At 36.6% G+C, this 12,189-nt stretch overlaps 1 pseudogene; it reads right to left on the bottom strand.

Annotated features, from left to right (window-relative positions):
- LOC109832507 overlaps positions 1 to 568 on the bottom strand; it is a 1,003-nt pseudogene extending 435 nt beyond the window's left edge.

Below are 12,189 nucleotides of genomic sequence, written 5' to 3'. Positions count from 1 at the left end.
CTGGCGGTGGCCTCGCCCATGCCGGTGGCGCCTCCGGTGACGATGGCCACCTTCCCTTCGAGTCTGAAACAAAGAAAGTATATATATGAAAATTAATCTCAGAAATATATGATGTGGATACCGGTTGCCGTGGAAATTAAATGAATATCTAAAAAGGAAAATAAAAGAAAAGTAATTTCCCTTTCCTACCGGCCGTTCCTTTTCATATATATGCTTAATTTCTGAAAACTTTTGAAAGACTTGAGAAGGCTGGAAAAATTCTGACATGGCACTATTTACAATTTCTAGTTAATTATTTTGCAGTCACTCTTTGAACAGAAAAAAAAAGGTATTTTTACAAAAAAAAGAAAAAAAGAAAATAGCTAGTAGCATAAAACTCAGTCTACTGGTAATTAGATAAATTGAAAAAAAAAATGATTAAAAGAAATAGCTAGTAGCATCATTAATTTACCTCCTCCCAAAGGACGAAGAAGCTGGGTTGGAGCTTGTCGAGGAAGACATTATGCAGAGATTCTAGCTAGGAGCACTTAATTAATTTGATTCCTAGCTAATCCTCCTTGTACCTTAATTTGGTTCTTAATTTTGTGAAAGGGATTTAGGTACCATTTATAGGAATTAATCCGAGCCTAATACATACCATGCCCACGCTTACCAACTTGCAATTGATTTTTTCTTAATCAAGGTGTTCGTTAACTTTTTATAATCTAAGTTGCATCTTATAATTAGTGCATATATTCAATGTATTTAATTAGTATGCTGTTGATCGGTTGCAGTGAACTTATAAAATATAAAGGATTTTAAAAAGAAAGAGAGTTTTTTTTTTCGATGTCATCTTAACACCAAACTCTGATACCACTTTGTTAATAGGCGGTGGGCACTCACAAAATTCACCCAAACAAGATATTTATACTTTGTGATGCAAACTTGTTGATTACTTAGATATTTATACTACACAAAAAAAATACTATAGACTCAATGCATTTAAGACAAATGGTTCTTCATAACTAATACATGAATGCATCTACTATAGTCTATAGCTAAGTTCATGAATCCTGATTTTCGAATGAACTGAACAGACTTCATTTAAATATAGATAACTCTCTCTAGAGAACTCCAAATCATGAACTGTTTGATTTTCTGAAAACTACACAGATCGGGATTTTCAAATGCATCCTTGTTCACTTCGCTTCACTTAGTCAAACATCTCCTCGAATTCGCTGTTCAGACACGTGAAGAAACTCCAAGTTTACTATCCAACTTGCTACAAAACTTTTCTTAAATATAAGTTGTATTTTTATAATTGGTATTGAATATAATTAATTAGTATGCTGTTCTGTTCTAGTGAATATTAAAAATATAAAGGAATCATGAGCATCTTACAAATAATATAGACTAGTATAATGGTAAAAGCATGCCAATACATTATTATTGAAGATAGATTAGGGGTGGTAAACGATTGAATCGAATCGAAAACTAAAATGTTTATATTTGTATTTGTTTAAAATTATTGAATTTGAATGATTACTCTAATATTCATATATGTAGATTTTCATATTTGGACTCGAATGTTAGATCTACATCAAAACTTGAGATCTAAAAACCATATAGTCATGATTAATTCAAAGAGATTAACAAGAAATCTAAAGAGCGGAAGCTTATACCTGAATCCATTGCTTGATCTTGAGATGGGTTTTGATCTTCTAACCTTAGGGTTCTCTATAGCCGAATTTCTCTCTTAGATGGGGGTGAAGAGAATTAGAGAATGTAACCCTAGGTTAGGGACCATAACCCCTTATTTATAGATGTTGTACTTTTGTAATTTAGCCCCTTAATAAATTACAATTATGACTCGACCCATCAATGGTCACATATACCAATACAATCAAACGACATAGATCAATCATGGATGTGCAGCATGAAAATTACATGCAATGTGATCAGTACATGTCTATTTTCAACTGGTCCTCCTTAGTGAGGTCAAAACCAAACATAATGTAACAGAGTGTCTTAACTGAATACTTTATTCTGATCAGACAATACAACCAAACATAAAGCACCACAAATACAAACTCCCACTAAAACATAATATCCTCAAATAATACCACACCCATATGAGCAGTATGCTCATGAAAGACCTTAGGTGGCAATCCCTTAGTAAGAGGATCAGCTATCATGGAGTTTGTCCCAATGTGCTCTATGGATATCTGTCCACTCTGTACCCTTTCTTTCACAACCAGGAACTTAATGTCAATATGTTTTGACTTAGTTGAGCTCCTGTTGTTATTGGAATACATTACTGCAGATTTATTGTCACAATATAACCTTAGTGGTCTTTCAACATTTTCCAAAATGCGCAGTCCCGTGACAAAATTTCGCAGCCATATTCCCTGATTGGATGCCTCATAGCAAGCTACAAATTCTGCTGCCATAGTGGAGGAAGCTACTAGTGTTTGTTTGACACTTTTCCATGATATAGCTCCTCCTGCTAACATATAAATGTAGCCTGATGTAGACTTCCTGCTATCTTGGCATCCAGCAAAATCAGAGTCCGAATACCCAATGACCTCTAATTTCTCTGATTTTCTGTATGTGAGCATGTAATCTTTTGTTTTCTGAAGATACCTCATAACCCTTTTGACTGCTATCCAATGATCCATACCAGGGTTGCTTAAGTATCTGCCTAACATCCCAACAATGTACGCAATATCCGGACGCGTACATACCTGAGCATACATTAGACTTCCTACAGCCGAAGCATAAGGAATCTTCTGCATTTCCTGAATTTCAAGGTTACCTTTAGGGCACTGATTGAGACTAAACTTGTCTCCTTTAGCAACAGGGGTGTCACCTGGTCTGCAATCTTGCATGCCAAACCTTTTAAGTACCTTATCGATATAGCTCTTTTGTGATAATCCAAGAATACCCCGAGAGCGATCTCGATGTATCTGGATCCCTAATATAAAAGAGGCGTCCCCAAGATCTTTCATCTCAAAATTCTTTGATAGAAATCTCTTGGTTTCGTGCAACATGCCTATATCATTAGTGGCAAGCAAGATGTCATCCACATACAGAACCAGAAATATATACTTACTCCCACTGAACTTGTGATATACACAGTCATCAACAATGTTCATCTCAAAACCGAACGAGATAACTATTTGTTGAAACTTATGATACCATTGACGAGGAGCTTGCTTGAGTCCATAGATGGATTTCCTTAATTTGCAAACCATATTCTTTGGGTCTCCTGACACAAAGTTTTCTGGTTGCACCATATAAATCATCTCATCAATGTCTCCATTGAGAAATGCAGTCTTAACATCCATCTGATGTAACTCAAGATCATAATGAGCAACAAGTGCCATGATTATTCTGAAAGAGTCTTTCGATGAAACCGGAGAGAAAGTCTCTGTATAATCAATGCCTTCCTTTTGAGTATAGCCTTTAGCCACAAGACGTGCCTTATACCTCTCCACATTACCATTTGCATCCCGCTTGGTTTTAAAAATCCATTTACAACCAATTGGTTTTGCACCTTCTGGCAATGGGACAAGTTCCCAAACCTTATTGTCTTGCATAGACTTATACTCTAATCCATTGTTGAGAGTTAGAACTTTTCATGGCCTGAGAGAAGTTGATTGGATCATCTTCTAACATTCCATTACTTTCCTCATGTTCTTGGAGAAATACAATATAATCATCCGGAATAGCATTTCTCCTTTCTCTCGTGGATCTCCTTAATGGCTGTTTGTGAAAAATTTACAGTAAAAAGACAATGAAGGAAAATTGATTTGTATTCCTTTAATCTCAGTTACAATTGGATTTCCTGATTACAAAAGAGAAGAGAATGATCTGGATTCTCCCCTTTGTTTAAATCTGGGTTCTTCACGGTGGCGATGTTGTTTAATTCTGGGTTCTTCACGGTGGCGATGAGATGCCTCCCTCGAATGCTCGCGTCGAGTTTGCTTCTCGTTGACGATCCGATGTCTTGTTTCACTGGAACGTGGTCTTCTCCTCACGATTTGACGTTGTGGAGAACTCTGAACGAGTTTGAAACTCTATGAAAGAGTTGATTTAACCGAAATCGGTCTATAAGCCAAGGATGAAGAAGATCTTGTTGCCGATCTCCAAATCTCCAAGCGGAGGATGAAGGATCCTATTTTCGCTGCCAAGGTGTTCCAACAGACCGCCCGAAAGATCCAGCCCTGATCTGATTATCAAAAATCCGATCCTTAATTCTGTTGAGTTTGTTGTTATTTATAGGGGATTAATGGGTGTAACCACCTCCTTAATTCGCTCCTAAGTGGGTCTAATGGGATATAACCGCCCCTTAAATCACTCCTGAGTGGAGTTGTGATCCCCTCAGATCGTGGGAAACGGTTTTGAAACCGTTCAGCTCGTGTTTGAACGAGTCAAACGCAGGCCCGCGTTATGGTATGAATTTTGTCTCCAAACGCAATGCCTAAAAGCTTGAACGCAGCATCTGGAAGCTCGAACGCAGCGTTGTGAAAGCTGCGTTTGGCAGCGGTATAGAGCTGCGTTGGGCAGCGCTTGGAGCTGCATTGGGCAGCGATATTGAGCTGCGTTGTGCAGCGATGTTGAGCTGCGTCGGGCAGCGATGTTGAGCTGCGTTCTTCTATGTTTGAAGGTGCGTTTGGCAGCAGTATAGAACTGCGTTCGAAGTCAGCTGGAGCTGCGTCTGGCAGCGGTTGAAGCTGCGTTCAGCTGCTGATCTGAGCTGCGTTTTCGTGGCTATGAACGCGGTGCGTCTTGATGCTGGTGTGCGGGGAGGACTTCCGCAGCTTGATTTGAAGAGACCGTCGATTTGTAGTCTCTTTCTATCGAAGTTTTGCAAAGATCGTCATTTTGTAATCTTTACTTTAGCTCTTTGATATGCAAGAGTCGTCAGATTGTAACTCTCGATGTTGATGGTGAAGGCTGTTAAACTAGAGCTCTCATCGGTTGTCATGAAGGTCGTCAGATTGTAACCTTCAGCGATCTACGTGAAAGTCTTCAAATTGTAGTCTTCTGGAAGTCGTCAGATTGTAACTTCCATCATCGGTGTTTGATGGGGATCAGCTATTTATTGTGATTTTTAGACAGCCTACAATGGCACTAGTTCTTGAGGTTGTTGAGTTTGTTCTTCTAGAACAGGGAGTTGTTCAACATTATCATCTTGAGGTTCCAGATTTACTTCTTGAGCAACAACAGGTATAGGAACCTGAATATTGTCAAAAGTAACTGTATGGATTGGATCTGAAGCCAATTCCTCCTCAAAACTAATGTCTCTAACCTTATTTCTCCCCCCAAACTCAACATCCTCAAAGAATGTTGCTGTTCCCGTCTCAAAAATGTTCCTTATAGTGGGATCATAAAACTTAAAGCCCCTAGAGCGTTCAGAGTATCCAATAAAGTAGCTGCTAACTGTTTTGGAGTCCAATTTCTTTTCATTTGGCCTATAAGGCCTTGCCTCAGCTGGACATCCCCAAATATGTAAATGCTTTAAACTGGGCTTTCGACCAGTCTAAAGCTCATAAGGTGTTTTAGCAACTACTTTACTTGGCACTCTATTCAGAATGTAAGCTGCTGTCTTAAGTGCTTCTCCCCAGAGTGACTCTGGTAAAGAAGAATGAGCAATCATACTTCTTACCATATCCTTAAGAGTCCTGTTTCGTCTTTCAGCTACACCATTCATGCTAGTGAACCCGACATAGTGTACTGTGGGACGATACCGTATTCCTCTAGGTATCTAGCAAATGGTCCTGGACGTTGTTCACCTGAACCATCATATCTACCGTAGTACTCACCACCACGATCAGATCTGACGGTTTTAATTTTTCTGTCGAGTTGATTCTCAACTTCAGCTTTATAGGCTTTGAACATGTCCAGAGACTCAGATTTTTCATGAATAAGATATAGGTGCCCATAACGTGAGTAATCGTCTATGAATGATATAAAATATTGTTGACCATTCCAGGATTCCGTAGGGAATGGCCCACAAATATCCGTATGTATCAATTCTAAGACATCCGAAGATCTGTTGGCACCTAATCTCTTCACTTTGGTCTGTTTTCCCTTGATACATTCAACACATACGTTGAAGTCCGAAAAATCAAGGGAATCCAAAATGCCATCAGACACAAGACGCTCAACTCTACCTTTTGAGATATGACCTAAGCGCTTATGCCATAATGTCGCCGAATTTTCCTTATTTAATTTACGCTTAGTACCACGTGATTCCACATGCAAGGATTCATTGTAAGAAGCAATTGTATCAAGCAAATATAGGTTGTCATAAATACTCAAGTAACCGGTTCCCACAACATTTGAATTAAAAGATAAACTGAATTGACTGTTTCCAAATGAACAAGAATAACCTGATTTGTCCAATACAGAAACAGAAACCAAATTCCGTCTAAAAGACGGTACTACAAAAGTATCTTTTAAATCCAAATAATAACCAGTTCCTAACAACAACCTAAAGTGCCCAATTGCTTCCACATCTACCGATTGTCCGTCGCCCACAAAGATGTGTCTTTCAACATCACTTGGCTTTCGGTAGCTCATGCAACCCTGCATAGAAACACTTATGTGAGTAGTAGCACCAGAGTCTAACCACCAAGTGTTTCTAGGTACTGAAGCTAAATTAACCTCAGAACAGACCAAAGCAAGGAACGTACCCTTATTATCACGCCAGGCGTGATATTTTGTACAGTCCTTCTTTACATGTCCAGGCTTCTTACAGAAGAAACAACCCTGATTATCCTTATGTTGTTTCTTCTCAACTGGACCCTTAGCAGCTTCCTTATCATTCTTCCTTTTCTTGCCCTTATCCTTAGAGGCATAGGCCAAATGAGCACTTTCTGTCTTATCTTGCTTCAACCTGTCTTCTTCTTGCACACAGTATGAAATGAGCTCATTTAGAGTCCATTTCTCCTTTTGACAGTTATAACTGACCTTAAATTGGTTAAACTGTGCAGGAAGAGACAACAAAACCAGATGCACTAATAACTCGTCACAAAGATCGAGTTTAAGTGCCTTAAGCTTTGAAGCAATATGAGACATTTCCATAATGTACTCCCTGATATTTCCTTTGCCCTTATACTTCATTGAAATCAAGCGAGCTAAAAGCGTGCTTGTTTCTACCTTATCGTTTTTCGCAAAACGCTTCTCAATTTCGGCAAGGAAATCTTTAGCCTTAGTAATCCCTTCGGATTCTATGCCCCTGAAGGCTTCCGGAACGCCGCGCTTAATGATCATAAGACTCATGCGATTTGAACGCTCCCACTTCTCATGCTCCTTCTTTGCATCAGGAGTGCTATCCGCATTGAGAGGTTGGGGTTGTTCAGTTCTTAATGCATAGTCAAGATCCATGCAGCCAAGAACAATTAATATGTTCTCTTTCCAAACCTTGAAGTTTGTCCCATTTAGCATGGGAATTGAGTTGATGTTAGCAGAAATTGTTGCAGCAGATGCATTAGCTGAAATAAAACAAAAATGCTCACATCAATAACCATAATCAATAAAATTCAAATAATGACAATCCCCATCCAAGATACCGGCACAACATTAATATCAAGTCTTTGGACAGTAATATTAACTTGTAAGTGATACCTTGTTGCAATGATCAAACATTGACAATAACTCATGTCAAATAATGAAACTATCTTTGGATCGATTCATTATTCACATGTAAACCTTATAATTGTCACACGCTTATCATCGCAGATGTGTATACAGTCTAAATAAATATTAACCTTCCTTTGGGCCGATTAAATATTTACACGAAAGCATACACACAAACATCTCACATTCCTCATGAACAATCTACACAAGAGAGGTTACTTTGGCAACTTCTTGTTTCAATTAATCAATTGGAGTGAGAGACAACCTTAATACCTTAGTGTCATAATATTTGAATTAAATAATTGATTAAAAACCAAATTAGATTTAAATTAAAAATTTAAATCAACTGAATTTCTAAAAACTTAATTGGGGTCTCACAGCTTAATTAGGGCCCATAACTTAATTGAATAAATTAAGTATACCAAAGTGGACCCATGAAAAGCTGAGGCTTAACCATAATGAACACGAAGTTCCCTTAACTTTGAACGCGAGGTTCGACTGTATTGAGTACGAGACTCACTTAAGCACGAACGCGAGGTTCGTTTGAACGCGATGTTCAACTGAAGTTCGAACGCGAGGTTCGACTGAAGAACGAACGCGAGGTTCGTTAAAAAATGAACGCGAGGTTCGACTGAAGTTCGAACGCGAGGTTTGACTGAAGTACGAACGCGAGGTTCGTCTGAAGTACGAACGCGAGGTTCGTCTGAAGTACGAACGCGAGGGAACGTGAGGTTCACCTTAGAACGAACGCGAGGTTCGTTAAAATTGAGTTTGACGCTCACCTGAGTTGAACGCGAGGTTCACCTTAGAACGAACGCGAGGTTCGTTAAAATTGAGCTTGACGCTCACCTGAGTTGAACGTGAGGTTCACCTTAGAACGAACGCGAGGTTCGTTAAAATTGAGTTTGACGCTCACCTGAGTTGAACGCGAGGTTCACCTTAGAACGAACGCAAAGTTCGTTGAGCGCGAGGCTCGGTTAAAATTGAACGAACGCGAGGTTCGTTTGAGGTAATCTCCTCCTTAATTTTCGCCGTGAACCCTTAGGGTTTCAAACGGAAACCGCCGCCGACAAACCCAAAAATCTTTGATTTTTATTTTCAAAACAGATCCAGAATTGGAAAAATTGAAGAAAAAATCAAAGAAAAACCCAAAAAATTCCAAAAAGTTACTGTTCACCGAAAAATACTTTACTGTTCACCCGGAAAAAATTTCGCTACTGTTCACCGAACATTACTGTTCATCCGAATCCAAAAATTGAATCTTTAACTAGAGATTTAAGATTAAAAAACCCAATAAAACTTAAATCCCTAAGAATTAATCAAGGTGGCTCTGATACCACTTGTTAGATCTACATCAAAACTTGAGATCTAAAAACCATATAGCCATGATTAATACAAAGAGATTAACAAGAAATCTAAAGAGCGGAAGCTTATACCTGAATCCATTGCTTGATCTTGAGATGGGTTTTGATCTTCTAACCTTAGGGTTCTCTATAGCCGAATTTCTTTCTTAGATGGGGGTGAAGAGAATTAGAGAATGTAACCCTAGGTTAGGGACCATAACCCCTTATTTATAGATGTTGTACTTTTGTAATTTAGCCCCTCAATAAATTACAATTACAACCTGGTATCTACACATATAACCCCATGACTTATTTAAATACCAAATTAACCCAACTTAATTGATCACTTCAGTGGGTTATCCTGAAAGATAGCAATACACATTGATTAATCATATGTGCCCACAAATAGATTTATTAGATTAAATCCAACATCGAATACTTGGTATTTGATAAATATTCATGAATATTCACGAATACTTATCGAATATCAAAGCATATTCATTCCGCTAAAGAATTTGATTTTCAAATAGTATTTAAATCCATAAGTAAAAAATTATTACTTTATAATATATGATGTATATATATTTAAGTTAAAGTTTTCATTACAAAATAGATTTAAAATTATTTAAATCTTAAAACCAGTACATAAAACTTAAGTAGAAATGATAAGTGGGTCAAAAATATGACACCATACGTGCAATAGTACAAATAACAAGTGATCAAATTAAAAAAAAAATATTTGATAGACATACGAATCGAATATACATATGGTTAAAGTCGATTCGTTAGTAAAACTCAAATACTAAAGAAATATTCGTCTTGTGGTAAATGAACCATCGAATCGAATATGACCAAATAGTTACTCGAACAATTATCGAACTATTTGTTAATTATTTGGTTCATTTTCACCACTATTAAAGATTAATTAGTAATCCACATTCACCTGTGTTTTTTATTTTGTATCCAACCAAATGTCATATATCTAATACATGGTCCAAATATAATATAAGCTTATTAGTTCGCCGAGTGTCTATTTTCTTCGCCTCTGATTTAACTACTGTGATTGCTTTCTTTAAGTAAGTGCTTATTACGGATCTCGAGTCGAACTCGAGCAGGCATATGAGGGCGCTTAAACAAATCTTGATGCTGGAGTTTAAACTTGCTGATGATCGTCTCTTTTGCACAATCCTCTGGCAATGGATGGGAATTTTGAAACAGGATTAGAGAAGATCAGGGGTAAAAACAAAAAAAACTCAAATCACTAACTACCCCTAAAAGTCTCATAAAATCCAAACGTGACTGGTGGAACCTAAAATAACCGTAGCTCTAAGAGCATCTCCAACAGTTTCTTTAAAAAAAAAAATTAAAATGGGGAAGCAAAAGTCATACTCTTCAAATTATTTTTACACCAACTTCAACAGCTTCCCCATTTTGAAGAATCCATTTTTTCCTCCAAAAATTTGGAGAATGCTGCAGATTTGGGGAAACTTCCTCATTTTTTCTCCTCCATCCCTATTTTGGGGAATGAGATGAAGAATCTGTTGGACCAAAAGCCTAGCTATATTTTCCAAAATTGAAAAATGGGGAAGCTGTTGGAGACGCTCTAAGATGACAGAAAATTAGGGAGCGAAATTTACGGATAGAAATTACTACATGTGTCATCGGAATTCCCGAAGTTATTTTTGGGAGGACTAGTGTTGTGTACGTGCGTTGCACGTAGGTACGCTTGTTGATTAATTTTAGAATTCTTTTGGTTCTATTAGGTTAGAAAGTGAATAGTTATTAAGATATTATAGTAATTAATAAATATTAGGTTAGAAAGTGAATAGTTATTAAGATATTATAGTAATTAATAAAGAATTAATATTTATTCAATGAAATGAGTTATTAAGATATTATAGTAATTAATAAAGAATTAATATTTATTCAATGAAATGAGACTTAATGCATAATGATTAAATAGGTATATTTGTAGGAGGTTATGAATAAGTTACTTTTATTGGAAACAATAAGTCACTGCTTAGAAAATTTGCTTGCATATGTTTCTATTATAAAATATAAACTACTTGTAAAGAAGCAAGTTCTAGTACATTTACATGAGAGAAAGGGATGTCATTTTGAAATTATCTTTCTAGAAATTATTAAACCTCCTCTAGTTTATTATTAGCTCTTAGAGTCTCCCAATTTATATTTGATACTTGTAATTTATATCCTAAAATTGTATTTCAAGGGAATTAAGTGTTAGTATATTGAGGAGGATTTAGTGCAACTCAAGATATAGAAGAGGGAATTATGTATAATTTTTCCTATTTTTTATAATGATGCAATTTCCTATCATTATCTAAATTCATCTTCCAGTACTTTCTATTTGTCTTTTATTACCCAATAATAGCAATGTATTACCTTAGTGACCACAGAACGAAAATTAACCACTTACATATTTAGAGTGAAAGCAATTACACATATAATGCATTGTCATGGACGAAACTTTCTTTATCCCAAGAATAAGCATAGTGCATTAAGAGATTCAACTAGACTATACATACAATTTAGCATATTTACAAACATGCCTAGGAGCTGGAAACCAATTTACACGCTAAGACAAAAACATATACGAAGATGGAAGGGGGAAAAACCAATTAGTTTATGACTGAAACAACTGCAGATTTTGATAAAATACAGGACCACCTTCTATGCCGCCTTCACCGATTTTTTTCTCTGTTCTAAATTGTTACACCGATGCTTCCATTATCATCTTCTCATTCTTTTCAATCGTACTCCACCAATGATTGTACCATTGACACACTCACACTTCTTGTAGTTTGTAAGTGATATAGTTGTGTCTCCTTACTTTTCCATCTGAATAAATTTTGATTAAGAGTTAGAATTTTGGTTAGAGAAATTTAATAAGATTCTATAGTAGTTTATAGTAATTTATAAAAGAGGAATAGGTGTAACATTTATTATTATTAGTGTGTAATGTCAAGACTTAGTTGGGGGAATGTTATTAGTGGGTGGTTAGATAAAATTTTGATGGTAATAAATGGGAGGTTATGAAAAATTAAGTATGTATATATCTTAATGTATGCATGTATGAATGTGCTAGAGATGTATGCATGTATGTATTTCAGAGGGTATTTTTAGAAGAAATGTTTTAACATCCAACACACTTTTATAATAGTACTAGTATAGTGCACGTGCGATGCACGTGTAACCACTT

The sequence above is a fragment of the Asparagus officinalis genome, chromosome 3, assembly GCF_001876935.1.
Source record: "Asparagus officinalis chromosome 3, Aspof.V1, whole genome shotgun sequence".
Taxonomy (NCBI): Eukaryota; Viridiplantae; Streptophyta; class Magnoliopsida; order Asparagales; family Asparagaceae; genus Asparagus; species Asparagus officinalis.
The sequence above is the reverse complement of the archived record's forward strand: the minus strand, read 5'-3'. Positions and strand labels throughout refer to the sequence as shown.